This window comes from Mauremys reevesii, linkage group 4 (genome assembly GCF_016161935.1).
Source record: "Mauremys reevesii isolate NIE-2019 linkage group 4, ASM1616193v1, whole genome shotgun sequence".
Taxonomy (NCBI): domain Eukaryota; kingdom Metazoa; phylum Chordata; order Testudines; family Geoemydidae; genus Mauremys; species Mauremys reevesii.
The window spans coordinates 71,142,741-71,159,611 of NC_052626.1; the positions used below are offsets into that span (position 1 = coordinate 71,142,741).

The 16,871-nt window shown below is 44.6% G+C and overlaps 1 protein-coding gene across 11 annotated transcripts in view; it reads left to right on the forward strand.

Annotated features, from left to right (window-relative positions):
* Nucleotides 1–16,871, forward strand: part of C1QTNF4 (C1q and TNF related 4) — a 57,082-nt gene that overhangs the window by 28,955 nt on the left and 11,256 nt on the right. For 4 of the 11 annotated variants that reach the window (XM_039537828.1, XM_039537829.1, XM_039537825.1 and 1 more), the window contains one exon: nt 9,199–9,329. The exons of 1 other annotated variant lie outside the window; for it this stretch is intronic. The gene's annotated coding sequence lies outside the window, so the exon portion shown is untranslated. Of the gene's footprint in view, nt 1–3,835; nt 3,919–5,854; nt 6,061–6,431; nt 6,527–9,198; nt 9,330–16,871 lie in introns of those variants that run through there. 6 more of the 11 variants (XM_039537827.1, XM_039537832.1, XM_039537826.1 and 3 more) reach the window with 6 other exon arrangements.

Below are 16,871 nucleotides of genomic sequence, written 5' to 3' on the forward strand. Positions count from 1 at the left end.
TTATGGCTCAAGCTCCAGCTAGGGATTTGGGGCTGTTAGATTCATATTTGGTATATGGAAATAAAACTGAGATTTCCGCTTTTTGGGTGATTTTAAATAGATACTTTCAGGGAAGGAAAGATTTGGATGGGGAGGCTTCTGAAGTTTGACTATAGTGGTGGTAATGAGTTAAATATGAGGGAGAAACTTGGTAAAGAGTTGTCTGTATTTGAGGCTGCCAAATATGAGAAATTAGATCAGATCTCTGGTTGCTATGAGAAACTTTTATGTGGAGCAAGTGAAAAATTATGGCAGGAACAGAAGTATGGCATGATGTCAATGTCTGTCTTATTATATTGCACATTTGGAGAGTGAATGGAATTAAAGATGTTCACTGTGCTATTTTTGATTTAATGAGTAACAAGCAAACAGGACTCCTCATAAAAGTGTAATGAATGGAATGTTAGGGGATAAAGTTCTTGTAATTGTAATTAGAGATCTGAACATATATGAAAAGATTTTGATTCAATTAGTGAAGCCGTTTCAGAAAGTTATTTGTTTGCAGACTGAAAGAGGTTGGCAAGTTTCAAAGGAGCAGGTAGATGGTGTAAACAGCAAAGTGATGTGTCTTTTTTGCACTTCACGAACATACTTATAACTTACCATTTGATAAGAGTGATGGAGGGAAATTTGGTAATTTTGGCTAATGGGATACCAACAACAAAAAAAGAACATTTGGCAGGAGTTGGGCGGTATGTTTTTGAAGGTAAATAATTCTTTGTATGCTGAGATTGATATGGATGTAGATGCCCTAGTACAGAAAATGCAGATTGGACCTTATACTGCCTTCAAAAGTGGGAAATATATCTGAGTAATATGCTATTCATTTTTTTTATAGCAAGGATGTAGTTGGGGAAAATACTGAGTTATATCAAATGCATCAAGTGATGGATTCCCCAGTTTGTGTGAGAAAAATCTTTTGAAGCATGAAGCTCCCTTGATCTTTTCTCTTTTGAATGTGGAGGACAGTTGTAAATATGAAATTTCAAAGACTGAGTACAGAAATTCACCAAATAAATTTCATGATAGTAAATGTAATAAGACAGTTCAGCATCTTTTTAAATTGCAGTGAACAAGTGAACTTAGTTGTTTAGGTGGTATTTGCCATATTCTTTAATAGGTCCAGTGTATAGGAATTAAGAGATCATGACACTGCACAGGGGCGGCTCCAGGCACCAGCATGCCAAGCGCGTGCCTGGGGCGGCAAGCCACGGGGGGCACTCTGCCAGTTGCCACGAGGGCGGCAGGCAGGTTGCCTTCGGCGCCATGCCTGTGGAGGGTCCGCTGCTCCCGCAGCTTCGGCGGACCTCCCACAGGCGTGCCACCGAATCCATGGGACTGGGGACCTCCCGCAGGCAAGCCGCCGAAGGCAGCCTGCCTGCTGTGCTTGGGGTGGCAAAATACCTAGAGCCGCCCCTGACACTGCAGCAAATGATGGAGATGATTTTTGAAAAAGATAAGGCAATGAAAGTTAATCTTCAAAATATCTTAAGTAGATGTGGTCAAAAACTTTTGGCTGAAACTGTGTTTTGATTGAAAAAAGAAGTTTTTGTTTAAATAAGACTTTTTGCAAGATGTCTCCTTTCTGTAGCAATTTTTTATTTTGTTGAAAAACCGAACACCCAAAAACTGAAAATTTCAGCCAAATATTTTGATTCAGAAATGCCAGCACTGTATCTCATGGAAGTTGTAGTTTAGGTATCTCATTCCCTCATTCTCTTCTATGGTCTGGGCTCCCTTGTCGGACTACATCTCCCATGATTAGCAAGCATGGAGTTCATGGTGCATCATGAATGATGTAGTCCATCTAGGGAGCTAGGACTGTAGAGGAGAATAGGGCATAAGGCACTTGAACTACAATTGCAATGAGGCACTGCTATAGTACTTCCAAAATCAAAAAGTTTGGGTGTACAGTTTTTTCACCAAAAAGTCAATATTGTCCGTGGGGAATACAGAACATTTTCTGACCAGCTCTAATCTGAAGTAATATGCATGGTATCAAGAAATACTGGTATAGACAAAGTCGTGAATTGTCTTGTATGCTAAGGTATTTCGGGACTCCCATTTGACTTCTTACTGGGGTGTGCAGAGTATAGATGGGAAGGAATGCTGATGTGTTGAGGTGGATAAATAGCAATTCAGAAGGTACTGAAGTAGAGTGTAGGGGGAGAGCTTTCTCTTCTATTAATATCTTGGAATTTCCACCACAGACTTCAGGTTATGCTGCAGTTTATCTATTTAAAGAGTCCTCCCCTGGGGGAAGTAGAAAAGTACTTTTGGAGAGTAGAATATCAGAATTGTGATGTATCATACGTTCATATGCTTCTTTGGGTAAAAAGTGCTTCATAACAGATAGCAATGAATCAATTGAGCTTAGTTTTATAACTAGTTGTGGAGAATACTAGTCTCCAATCATTGGCTGGTTGCGTGAAAAGCCAGGATACGTATTATGCATGTTGTCGGTTTGAGTTTCCATGGAAGATAGCTCCACTGGAGAAGTAAATGATGAGTATTTAGTTGTACAGCACCATTTGAAATCAAAATTGATGCCACACAAATCAGAGCATCTTACTAATGATTAAAATTCTGCTACTTTGTCAGTTTGACAAGCTGCTGTGGATATGAAGTTTATTGCGGATAATTCTGTTGTATCAGCTTGGTATACTGCTTCATGAGTCTGCTGATCAGTTGCCTGAGGCAGATTTGTATGGGAAGTTTCTTGGGATTCGTTAGTAAATTTTGAGACAGAGACAGGGAAATTTGCAACCACATAAAGATGCTGAAAGAATTACAGAAGCAGATCCAGAGAGCACTGTTGTCTTGTGAACAGACCAGACCTAACTGATATTTGCTGGAGGATGTTTTTTTTGTCAGAGGTAGCAGAGTTGAATGACAGCAAGTTTGACATTTCTGAAGATTGCGAAAAGGAAGATTTGGTCTAAGTTGATGGAACTTTGATGGAAGTTCTCTGAAGCAGATTGAATCATGGTGGATTAATCATGGAAAATTGCAAGAACATGCATCAGAAAAGATGCATTTGTATTGCTTTTTAAGCTAGGCGAGAGTAGGATGAATTGGTAGGTGATCACAACACACATGAGGAGTCACAATTAATCAGTTAGTTGGCTTGTAAAGAGGGTGAAACGTGTTGAAAAAGTAATTTAGAAGAATTACAATAAGTTTGAGAGCTGGTATAGTTTACCAGACAATCAAAATTCAGAGATGTTGTAGATTCATTAGGTAAGCCTTCCGCTATTACTGAGGCTGAGTTAGTTGAGCATGGTTAAGATCATATAAGTGGTACATGTTGCCTTAGTGATTAGAGGCTATTACTGACATATGTTAGTAATGAGGCTGGGATTGGGAATCTTTTTTTTAATTCAGATGATTTCTGAGTTTGCACAATAAATGATTCACTCTCTTATATAATTGTGACTCCAACAGGCTTAGCAGTTTATAGTGAGGGTGGGGTTAGCCTACATCACTTGTTATGGTTGCCAGTGAAACATGGGAAGAATTTACAATACAGAAGGCTATCAGCAGAAGTGGATTTTGAAGTGAGGTATTGTGAAGGAGTGTATTACCCTTTTAAGGGTCAGTCAGGAGCTCACAATCAAAACAGCCTGTATAAATCAAGGAGACACCCTGTTCCACCCTAGAACTGACATATTTGAACAGAAAGATGAGTGGGAGAGAGGAGATTAGAAGCTGCTTAGCTTGCAAGGGTGTTGAGCTATCTCTCCAGCTCTGGAAGGCTAGCCTGACCAGGCATAGAGACTTTGTTTTAGGATGCTAAGTTTGGGTACTCTAACCCAGGGTTCTGAGTAAGGATCTTTGAACAGGTATTCTAAGTTCTCCTTCCATGGGGCTTCATTAAAGGTGATGTACTTCTTTTGATCGTCTGTTTTGACTTCTCATTCCCCTCATTTTTGCAAGCAGAAGTTTTGATGCCCAGTTGGGGAAAAGTAAGGTGGGGCCTACCTGCAGTGCCATACCTGACCACAAGCGTGTGCATAGGGGAGCCCACCCATACTGGTTTGCTTGTATGATGATATTGATGGTGGATGAAGTGAAGATGGCCTCTCATCTTATGCTTGTTTTCATTCAGTTACATTTGCAGGAGGTTTTGAAAACTGTAGAGCCCATTATGGTATTTGGTGGGATGTTGTTTTCAGGTGATCTTTCTTTCAAGAAGGGGTGAATATCAAGAGAGGGAAAATTACTTTTGTAGTGCTTCGCTTCTTGTCAACTGTTGCGAATAGGCCACTTCCATCTTAACTGAATTGGCCTTGTTAGCACTGACCCCCCACTTGGTAAGGCAACTCCCATCTTTTCATGTGCTGTAATATTTATATGGCTTACTATATTTTTCACTCCATACAGCTGATGAACTGGGTTTTAGCCCATGAAAGCTTAGGCCCAAATAAATGTGCTAGTCTCTGAGGTGCCACAAGGACTCCTCCTTGTTTTTGCTGATACAGACTAGCACGTCTACCACTCTGAAACTTGAAAGTATCAGGCCTGGTCTACACTAAGAAGGGGAGTCGAACTAGGGTATGCAAATTCAGCTATGTGAATAGCATAGCTGAATTCGAAGAACCCTAGTTCGACCTACTCACCCGTCCAGACGCGGCGGGGTCGAATTCCGCGGCTCCCCCGTCGACTCCGCCACCGCCGTTTGCAGTGGTGGAGTACCGGAGTCGACCGCAGCGCTTCCGGAGTTCGAACTATCGCGTCTAGATCAGACGCAATAGTTCGAACTCCGAGAAGTCGAACTCACCGCGTCGACCCGGAAGGTAAGTGTAAACCTACCCTCAGTTTCATGCCTGTTTTAAGTCAGTTTCTAGTTATTATTTGTAGTGAGGTAACACTTCTAGAGCCCCAGGCAGGTGCAGTATAAACTCATGGGGCCTTGCCCTAGTAGGATGTTTCCAAAGTTAAATGATCTATTCCAACCTTGGTGAACTACATAGAAAGTAATATAGATTTTTCTACAACTGTTTCAATTGTTACATTCAAAAGTTAGTAACAAAGTAAGAATATACATTAAAATTTTAAACCTAACCAGTGTCCCTTAAGTGACTTGATACAAGATGTAAGAACATGTTTGTATTAGAGCTGAGTGGGACTAATATTTATTTAATTCTCTTTTTTATATAGGAATTAGATACAGTTCTCCTATTTGCTAATTTCTAAATTATCTGGAGAGAAAAAAAATAGAGTTTTCAGGTACCTAAGTAGCCCCTGGAGTCAGTTAACAACAACCCCCCCCCCCCCTAAAATCTGAAATGTGCAATTTGGAACCTGTGTGCCATTTAATACTAGAGACAGGAATTGTTTCCTGGCCAATTGGTACCCCCCAAATTAAAATCTGGAATCCCCGTGTAGTTTTTTTTCCTAACTGCTATCAAAAATTTTTGACACACCAAGCGCCCTATGGGCAGCCAACATAAAACCAGGAAAGACTGGGTATCTGGTAGGTAAGGTACAGGGCTGTGCAGCACATTTTGGGATTTGATTCTCTGGTATCCATTGATCCTGATGGGGATCGCTGCAGATGCTGTTGTCATAAAGCTTTGAGTGGTGGTGCAGTGTCAGCCCGGTTCCTCCCGAGGAAGGTGACTGGGTGGTAGCCCTGCGGGGCTTCCGGAGATTGGCTGAATTGGCCTAGCCCGCTCGCTCCCCTCGCTCCCCTTTTCACATGCCGATGCCGATGCCGATGCCTCCCCCACCCCCGAGGCCTTCGGAATCCTGTGGCTGTGAAGCTGGTGCCCTGCCATGAGCGGTGCTGAGCCAGGTCCCCCCGCCCCCCTTCCGGCCCCTCCTCCTGTCACTGATTCGGTGCTGGAGCCCGGAGTGTCTGAGCTCCCCCTGCCCAGTCCCCCTCCAGCAGCGGCGGCGGCTCCGGAGCTGTCAGTGCGCAAACATCAGCCGGGGCTCCGGGCACAGACACTTGCACGGCCAGGTCCAGCCCGCGGCTCCGGCGGAGTCAGTGCCCAGCAGCAGCAGCAGCAGCAGCAGGTACAGTCCCGCCATCTACCTCACCCTGGGTAGCTGCCCCCTGCAGGCCGGGGCGGGGGTCGGCTGGGGTAAGCCCTGAGAAGCTTCCTTCGGGAGGACAGCGGCTCACGGGGGTTGGCGTCGCAATGGAGGGTTTAGCCCCGGGGGAGGGGGCTGCAGGGTTGTTATGTGGCATTATCTTGCGGTGGGGGTGTAATTACACTGCAGGAGTGGAGAGTGTCTGTGGGGAGAGCAACATGGAGTATTATGGGGTGAGGGGGAGACCCTGGGGGGGTTAATCCCTGCATAAGTCTGGGAGGGGGGAACAAACTGATTATTATTACCTATATCTCCAAGCTGTCCTCGTGGTCATGGTCTGCCCCCAGCCCTGCTCCTTCAGGAGGAGCAGACTCCACAAACACTCTGAGAAAGAGCCACTCCAGGCAACCCCCTCCTCAGGTGCAATGCTTCCCTGTCCTTTTCCCAGGTAATACTGTAATACTCCTGTGGGCAGGGCGGGCTCCAGCCACCAGCGCAGGAAGCAGGTGCTTGGGGCGTCCAATGGAAAGGGGCGGCATGTCTGGGTCTTCAGTGGCAATTCGGCGGCGGGTCCCTTGATCCCTCTCGGAGGGAATGACCTGCTGCCAAATTGCCGCCGAAGAATGAAGTGGTGCAGCAGAGCTGCCGCCGAGGTACCGCCGATTGTGGCTTTATCTTTTTTATTTTTTTGCCTCTTGGGGTGGCAAAAAAGCTGGAGCCGACCCAGCCTCTAGGATGCGACTTGCCATGATACTCAGTGCCTTGGGGCTCTCTGCCTCCTCTCTTTGTGGGGCTGGGATCACTCCTTATCCTGAGTAAGAGGTTAGACTTGCAGATAGATTAAAATGACATACCTGACAAATCCCAGCTTTTCAGTAGAAAATGGTTAAGGTTTATGTGGAAGATGCAAGGATCTGTGGGTCCTGGCCCTGCTCTCCATGGGATTACACCTCAAAGTACTTCCCTGAAGCCAGTTTCTTGGAGAGAGGGAGGGAGGGTTAAGCCTGTATGGTCTCTCTGTAGTTGGTTTCCTGGGGGAGTTGAACCCCATGGCTCCTCCTGGGATTAGTCTGTGACTCCATTGATTTCTGAAAAGTGTAGTTTTGTGCCTGATATTGTGAACAAATCTCCCTTGTGTGTTTGACAATCCTACTGTCACTTCCTCTCCCCTCCACCCCCAGCTCCTAGGAAAATGGGTCAGCCTCTCCAGATAACATATCCATAAGACAATTTGTGAGTTTCTGCACTGCCAGCCGGTTAGGAGGCAGCATTCTGGTCCTTCTGTTTATGCACATACTGAATGTGCCTTGCTTCAGTTATTCATCCTGGTGCCATTGCAACTTCCTGCAGCTTGTTTCTTCCAGGGAGCTGAATGTGTAACAAGGTTTTAAAATACCTTGTCTTTGAAACTATGATTCCATCCAGCTACACGGCAGCTGTCTGCTTGCACACCCATAGTCAAGGAGCTAATGGCTAACTGATACCTGAGAAATTACTGTGTCTGTGTGGAGGCGGGGTGGCGGGTGTCTGAGTACATCAAGGGTGTCCGTCCCATTCCCCATAGTCTGTCCCAAAGAAACATTATTGATTATGATGGGGTTGAGGCCTTAAATAAGGAATCATATTTCTGTAACTTGGTCTGATGACCACTCACCTTCTGGAAAAGTTGGTCTTTCCCAGGCACAGTTGGTCTCAATGGAGGAGAAGTTGGGGACTGACTTAATCCCATAACACATCATGGATATTATCCGTATTTAACAGAGGAGGAGGAGATGGGCACAGAAGTGGGAAGTGAGTGAGTCAGTGGTGAAATGGAGAACCTTATTAGATATTATGTGTATTTTAGTTTGATCAGCTAACATCTGGACCACCCTCACTACTGTGGGAGCTGGACACTTTACTAAACTGGGAACTATTCACACTTCTATATATTTGGACTCAATAAGCCAGATAAACCCACTGCAGCCAGATGGCTCAAGTGTAGAAGGGATTCTCTAATCAGGCAGGTGCTCAGATATCCATTGTTCAGTTATCCTAGGAAAGTCTGGAAAAGTTGTATTGCAATTGTTTCTAAATTCAGTCAGGTTTGCGGTTAAACATAATCCAGAAAGGAGCAAACTCCAGCAACAAGAGCCATTTATTGATTTCCAGCTCCTATAAGACAGGTGCACAAATAGGGAAAAGCTATTTCTAAGGTAAGAAAGACTTAGACCATTTAGGTCTCTTGTAGATAGTAACCAGCATCTTTAGTTTCACCTGGAAATGAAATGTCAGCCAGTGCAGAGCAGAAGTGTAATGAGCTCTTAGTAGCCCCCTGAGCTGTTGGTGGGTGCACTAGCCAAAAAGTGTGAGTAGTTAGACACAGGTACAGCACATTGCAGTGAACCAGCCTCACGGTGACAAAATCATGGATAACCAAGATGAGGTGAGCATCTGAGAAATTAGAATTCAAAAGTTCTTCCTCCCCCTCCCTTCTGTGTTCTTTCCTCTACTACACTTCCTTTGTTACAAGATGAGAGCAATGTTGTCCACAAAACAGGGCCCTGGAGCCTGCTCCGTCTCCTCTTGGACAGGGATTGGATGCCAGATGCTGAGGTCTAATATTCAGAGTTACTTTATAATTTATTCCTGAAAACCACAAAAACCTTTTCATTTCTCAGAGTCTGATTTCTAATGTGAGTTGCACATTGTCCCCTGGTGCAAAGTCCTCCTTATAGGATCAAATCCCCATTCCACTGGAATTAAAACTTGTTGCGTGGCCTAAAAGGGCAGGTTTCTATGTGGTGTTTTAAGGATCAGGGTTATGCCCTGACAAGCTAACATTCCATTATTCATTGTTCAAACAGAGCCTACCCAACTGAGCTCCCATGTTTTCTCCAGCTCAGACAGGAGATGCCTCAGTTCTTCCCTCCTGATTGTCATCCAGGAGTTTAGTATAGATCTCATTACATAGATCTCATTAATCCCTTGGTTTTTTATTCTTCCGTTGTGACTGTCCAATTCCCAGTTGACTTAATCTAGTAACATACAGCATCCCTGCCCCGCATGCTCTTGTCAATCTGTCCCCCAGAGTGCTCTGTTGCCCCCATCCACCCACTGAAGATTGCTAATTTCTTCCAGTCAGGTTAGAGAACAAAAGAGGAATTCCTGCTGCATCTAATCAAAGAGCTGAGGCTTCCAGCAGAGAGAACCCAACCAGGAGCAGGAATTGATCACAGAACTGAGCAGCAGAGAAATCCATCCAGAGGCTGGTAATTGATTACAAAGGCTCCATGGGGGAAGTTGTACAGGCTAGACCTCACTCTGTCCCCCAGCACTTTGTTCATCCATCCCATACATAGCTGTTACTGTGGAAGTGGCTCAGGCTGCACATGCACCTGCCAGAAAACCCTTTGCTAGTTAAGTGAAAGGGAATGTAGAGACTGTGGGCAGCAGGAGCAAGAACTTAACCATCTAGCTTCAGTCACCTAGTGGGATGGCACCTTTGAAAAAAGTGGGTAAAAGGAAGGCAGATGGATTCCCCTTTGGCTAGAGTGCTTGCCTGAGCTACTAAGGCTTGAGGTATATGGAGGGTGGCTGGACTGGTGGTGATAGATAGGAATGAACAGGGGCGGCTCTGGACATTTCGCTGCCCCAAGCACGGCGGCATGCCGCGGGGGGCGCTCTGCCGGTCGCTGGGAGGGCGGCAGGCGGCTCCGGTGGACCTCCCGCAGGTGTGCCTGCAGAGGGTCCACTGGTTCCGCAGTCCGCTGGTCCCGCGGCTTTGGTAGACCTCCCGCAGGCATGCCTACGGGAGGTCCACCGGAGCCGCCTGCCACCCTCCCAGTGACCGGCAGAGCGCCCCACGCAGCATGCCGCCCCAAGCACGCGCTTGGCGTGCTGGGGCCTGGAGCCGCCCCTGGGAATGAACAGACTCTCATAGATGCTGGAGATGGAAAAGCAGGGCCCATTACAGCCAGCCTAGGCTCCCCTGCAAAACCTTTTTATTGCTGCACCTGCAATGCCCAAGGTTCAGTGTGTTACTCCTTCCCACATCGCTTCCACCTGCCTCACTTTTGCAATATGGTATGGGGAGGAAGATTCCCTCTCCCTGGGGAAAAGGGATAACAGGGTATGTATCAATAACTGCTGTGTGTTTGGAGAATAGTGGATGGAGATTTCTTGAAGAGGGGAAATCTGTGATGTGCTCTGGCCAGGGCAAAAATAGAAGAGATGTGCTCAGAGCTCTCAGCACATAGCAGATTGGTTCCACAGCATGCAGCACTGGAGTTTCCATAGAAAATATCACACCTATTCTCGATAGGATGGGGATGGGCTCCCACCCCAAACAGAGGCCTTTCTTCCTTCTTGACCACCAATTTCCCAAGGTTGCAGGTTTGGCAATGTCATAGGGCAACCCTACCTGGAGTGCTCTCCTGCAGCAGAACAGGCAGGTGGTACCTGCCTCAGTTTTACTCCTTCAGAGTCCCCAGTAACTTCATCCAAGCTTTCTTGCCTCAATAATACCCCTTCTTGGGGCCAGTTTATTACAAAAATGATAGCCTATAATAAAAGTCCCGAAACATAGTCCACCTGCAATGTACGTAGTCCTCAAAATCTAGTCCCTCAACACCTCACATACCACACTGCAGTGTTTTTAACCACACCTGGCTCTTTGTCAGTCCTCTCCTGTCCTTCTGCCAGGACAGTCATCCCAACCCTTCCAGCTGGAGTGCAACCCTATTCTTTCCATCAGGAAACCCCACTTCCTCCAGTGTCTCTGCTGGGAGCTGTTTCTCACAATGGAAACATCAGTCACTCCCCCTGTACATTTAACCCTTTTGTCTCAGGTGGGAACTTCCACTGCCCCCCCCCCCCCAGGTTACAGCTGTCCAGCATGAAGGCTTTAGCAGGAAGGTCTCTCCACTGCTTCCCTATCTTCAGTGCTCTCCAGTCCTTACTCTCTGGCTTGGGGAGGTCAGCTGGCAAACCTGGAGGTTCTAACTGCTAAGAGGGGGACAGATGGAGCTTCTAGCACCCAGGAATGCATAGGAGCTGGTTTTAGCTTTTGGTATCAAGGAGGCAGCTGAAGAGTTTATTACTAGGGAAGGCTTGGACCAATTTTCTCCCACTTCTCTTCCCAGAAGAGACTAAGTCTGTGAGGAGTGGAGGTTTAAAGTTCTCGTTCCACACCCCAGAAATCTGAAAGCAACTAGCTACCTTGCTCTGTACCTCCCATTACTACATCCAATATTGACAAATAAGCATGTTACCTGGATGTTTCTACTAGAATACTCAGCAGTGAAATAATTGTCAACATTTTAAACTGACATCAAGGAGAACAGTGTTTACATGCTATAGAGATGAATGGGGCTGTTGGCAATTTTCTGAGCAGTTGTTTCACCTTGCCTGTAGATTCTTGCAGAAATCATTGGATTACATTCACTGTATGTTTTAAGATTTTCTTTGCAACATAAGGGGTGCAGACTTAATTTCTTTTTAAATGAAATCTGAGATTCTGGACAGTTGTGGAGCAATTTAAAAATTTGCAGTGGTGGGAGTGCAGAGCAGGAGTCAGAAGCGACAGACTGGGTAAACTTCATTTTCTGAACAACTAAAACTCCTTTAAACAAATAGAAATGCAAACCTCATAACTCTTTGATATTTTTATTCTGAGCCACTCCTCCAGACAAAGGTGATAGTCCTTAGCGGGAGCAAAACTAAACAAAATCTACCTGGTGGACTTATTAAAATCTTGGCCTAATACCTCATATGTAGTGCAGGCACAGTGCAGCACTTATGGAAGAGGAGCTAAAAGAAAGGGAGCCACTTAGAAGAAGAATATTGAAAGAACTCCTTTCTGGACAAGACATATACAAGAAGCTTCTCTGATGTCCCTAGAGCAGATGTTTGAGTCTGTGAATGCTAAAAAGCATGAAATGGGAGAAAATAATACATGAGAGGGAACAACCAGAAAATCAGTCTCAACTGACGACACAGCCTCTACCCTATACTAGTGTCTATCACAGCTCAGAGTAAAGCCCTCACTAAAAACAATGCCATGCGAGAGAGACAAAAGAAACTACTATAAAATGAAGTCCAGTCCCACAAAAGACATTTTTAGGCATTCCAGCAAGGAGAGAAAAACTGGATTATGTAGCTGTTATGGAAACAACAGTGCTCAAATGTGTAACATAAATAGTATGGAACATTCTTCTGTGTATGATGAAAAGCTATTGGATCCCAGTGAGGAGACAGGTAGAAAAAATAAGAGGAATCATGATCCTTTCTTTCAGATGCCATGGTGATAAGCTCAATATAAGATCCTGACTAGAATAGATGGAGCATGCTCTGAGCTCAGCCAAAAAGAATTTTAACTCCTCTGAAGGGAGAAAGATTCTTCTGTCCCCAGGTTTTAGATGTTTCCGCTTAGACAAAAGAAAAGCTCTAAGAGAAGGTAAAGATCATCATATAGAAAAAGGAGTTGAAACAATTTTTACACCAGCCAAGCACTGGGGAATCTTTAAAATGAAAACAAGACACTCTCTGGGACCACAATGCTACAAAGCGACTGCTGGAAAGAATCTGTTTTGAATGCACAAGACAAGGAGAAAATGGAAGAATTAGACTCTGATATTTAAAAGGCTGCTTTCGCTGAGACTTTGCTCAATGAACTGTGGCATATTAGCATTGAAATCCAGTGTGGTTGAAATATTTTTATGCTGGAATTATCCACAAAGTGTTTAAAATCCTTGTACTTTGATATTCTCTGGGACTTGTGAGCACAAAGGATGACAAGAAGCAACAAATTCTGTATAAGCTCTGACTGCTCTTCCCCCCACCTCCTTTCAGTGAAGTACTTTGTGAAAAATAAGAATATATTTAGAAAACTGATCATTTAGCGCCCTATATGCTGCAGAATTTATTCACTACATCATCTCCCACCCCTGTCCCTTGAGGACTGACCATTTCAATAATCAATGTTAATTCATTGCTTTGTGTGTGTGTGGTGTTTTTTGTCTCCTCTCCCTACCCACCATTTATGAATAGTACTGATGTTTCCCAACACAGTATTTTAAGATGGGGTGCTGGCCCTTTAAAGAGACTGTAGGTCAAGAGCAGCCTGCTTCCAGTTCTGGCTCCAGAACAAAGAATTCTGGAAGGCATAGGCAAAGCAGCCAGGCATTTTGGAAAAGGATATGAAAGAGTAAGAGAGAGAGACCAGGGAAGTGGCAGGATCTGCAGTGTTGCTTCCTGTTAAAATGGCCTGAGATGAAACGTACGAGGCAGATGGACGGAAGAATAAGGAATTGAGTCCATTTGCATCTCTGGCCTCTTCATTGGGGCTCATACCAGGCAGATTTTCCTTATTGGTCGTTAGTGCAGAACTCTTTCTGTAACACTTCCGCTTCTGCCCCTGAATGCTGGTGGTTATTCCAATTGGTCACTTAGAAGTCCTTCAGATTTGATCTTTGAATTAAAACTATAGCAATAGACAAGACTTGTTTGCTTGCACATTTCAAAGCTCTTCTGGCCCTGTCATCTTTCAATGAGATATTATATCACAGTCATAACGTCACAGACCCCTCCCCAAAAGAAGCCTGAAATTTGGCCTAGTTTTAATGTGGTTATTTGACTGGCCTCTTCGTGTATGTCTACACTGGAGGTGGAAGGTATAATTTCCACCTCAAGTAGATATACCCTCACTAGCTCTGATGAATCTAGCATGCTAATAATAGAAGTATAGCTGCAGTGGTGCAAGTGGTGGCATAAACAAATTGCCCCAAGTACATACCTATGGTCTCAGATGGGCTCAGACCTCTGGAGGCAGCCTCCCTGCCACTTGCACTGCTGTAGCTAGCCACCCCACTCTTTGTGTCTGCTGCCATGGCTACATTTCTATTTTTAGCACACTAGCTTGATCAGAGCTAGCATGGGTATGTCTGCTTGAGCTGGAAATTACACCTTTCCTCTCCAGTACAGATATACCCTCAGTTGTCTTCTATACCTGTAGTGCCTTCTGTCCCACTACAACTCAAGTCACAGCTGCATTTGTGCAGAGCAGGTCCCACTGCCGTACACTCCAGGGAGCTCTGAATTCTGGTGTAGTGTGATCTGTCATCATAGGGAGGAGGGATAGCTCAGTGGTTTGAGCATTAGCCTCCTAAACCCAGGGTTGTGAGTTTAATCCTTGAGGAGGCCATTTAGGGAACTGGCATAAAAATCTGTCTGGGGATTGGTCCTGCTTTGAGCAGCAGGTTGGACTAGATGACCTCCTAAGGTCCCCTCTAATTCTATGGTCTGGATTTTGGAGGCCCAGATTCCACTACACACTTAGCTCTCTAGGAACCAGGGCAGCTAGCTGCCTCCAAGCAGGCAGGCCATCTTAGTTCTTGTGAAGAAAGTTTCTCTTTTTCCCTCTCAAACTTCTATTGAAAACGTTACCAGAAAAGGCTGTGGTGCTGACAACTATCTCCACTCTGTCTGTGTTCCCAGCCTTTCCACTCACCAGCCAATTTCTCTCACAGACACTTTCAGGCTTTCTCCCATGCTACCCCCTTATGCATGGGGAACAGGGGAAATATCTCTCATATAATCTGTACAGCCACTATCTTATCCTCCTTCATATTCCTCCTTTAAAACTTGCCTCTGCTTTGACGCCAACAAAACCTTGCCTGATGATCATAACTAGGCAGGTGATGAAGAATGACCCTTCCCCCCCACCTACTCATTTAGTCTTACTAACTTGTTTTTCACATGATTGCACATGTCTATTCCACTTCAGGTGTATGTGCACCCAGTGCACCAGAGCTGGAGATTTTTTCCCTTAGCAGTACTCATTGCAGTGGCACATGTGCATTCTTCTTCCTCATGCTGCTACACAATGGTGTAAGGATTCCCCTCAGTTCCTTCTTACCACCTCTGATCAATAGTCTGAGCATGTTAGCTTCCTGCTGACAATGTTCTCCCTTTCCAGAGACTTTGTTTATCTCTTGTATGTAGTTAGTAGTGTTTGTTTTTCATAGCTGTTAGCAACTTTAGTGTAGGTTTCATTTGTTGCTTTTCTTAGGGTCGCTTCCCACTTGTCTTGGGTACTGATGCCTGGTACTGGGGTGTGCTTCAGTCTCCGGGCTTTAAGCGTTAAGAAGACTATGCCAGTAAATGACCCTCATTCCAGGTGCCTAAAGTGCAAGGGTCACCTCCATGATCGTTGTCAAATCTGCAGAGACTTTAAGCCCCAGATGAAAAGGGTTAGGGAGATGAGACTGATAGAATTTATAGGGGAGGTTTTGGATTCTACAGTAGCCAGAGCTTTCCGCCTCAATCCAAATTCCAGAGAATGTTAACCACTTCCACAGACCTAAAATCTCATCCAACTACGACAGTAAGAAACTAGTGATTCCTTGTCCTACTTTATAGTAGTATAATTACAATAACAAAGCTGTGCCAGTTCTTTGCTATATTCATTTGATTTGTACATTCTATCCCTGTCGTCAACCTTTTTGACTTTTAGGTTATAAGCCTTCCAGCACAGAGATGACCCTTATCTGTGTGTATTTGTACAGCACAATGGAGCTCCAGTTCTGATTGGTTTTTTTGGGTGCTCCCATTATATAAATATTGACTAATATACAATTTGTTTACTGATATACATTTTCCTTTTTCATATCAAATCTAAACAAGGTTGGTAGTATTCCTTTATAATATAAAATAGATACAAAGGCATATATGAGGGCTAAAGCTTGGTTATTTTGAAATAACTTATGCTCCCCATTTCCTCTTTAAATAGTGTGAGTTGATCCATTATGAGGTTTATCCAGATCAAGTTCAGCAATGCCATCTCTTTGTCATCCCACCAGATCAATCATAATGGCATGGATTATATTTTTAAGCTAGTGTTTAACAGTGTTTTATAACAATTTCATGAAGTTCTAGGATGTCAGTAGTTCGAAGGTTACCAATGGTATCATAGGAACAATTTCCAATATAACCTTTATTGCAGGGGTAGGCAACCTATGGCACGTGTGCCGAAGGCGGCATACGAGCTGATTTTCAGTGGCACTCAAACTGCCCGGGTCCTGGCCACCAGTCCGGGGGGCTCTGCATTTTAATTTAATTTTAAATGAAGCTTCTTAAACATTTTAAAAACCTTATTTACTTCACATACAACAATAGTTTAGTTATATCTTATAGACTTATAGAAAGAGACCTTCTAAAAATGTTAAAATGTATTACTGGCACGGGAAACCTTAAATTAGAGTGAATAAATGAAGACTCAGCACACTGCTTCTGAACGATTGCCGACCCCTGCTTTATTGTGTGTTTTACTTCTGCCCACAAGGCTTATGTTAATTACATGAAAATAGGAAATTTCTTGTAACTTACCCCTCTGGTTTCAGTTGTAGCCGCTACTTCATTTACCTCTCGTTGGCTGGTTCAACCCTCTGGCCAAACCAAAAAGTCCTCCCCAGATGAACAAAAGTACTAGGAAGGAGTCTTCTCTCTACCAAGAGCTCCAATCCTGAGGCCCTAAACAATGGAGTGGCCAGCTGCTTCAAGCCTCTAACATTTCTGCTTCACTCTTTCTCTTGTAACTACCCTCTAGGCTTGCCTGCCTCTTGGCCTTCTCCCTGGCTTCCTTTCAGCTGGGAGCCCTACTGTTCATCTTGCCTGGGTCTCAGTCACTGGCACCCATCCCAGTTAATTCCTTTCATTTTCTTACATATTCCCAACACCTTCAAAATGCTCCCTCCATAGAATCGTAGGGCTAAAAGTGACCTCAAGAGGTCATCTAGTCCAGTCCCCTGCACTCA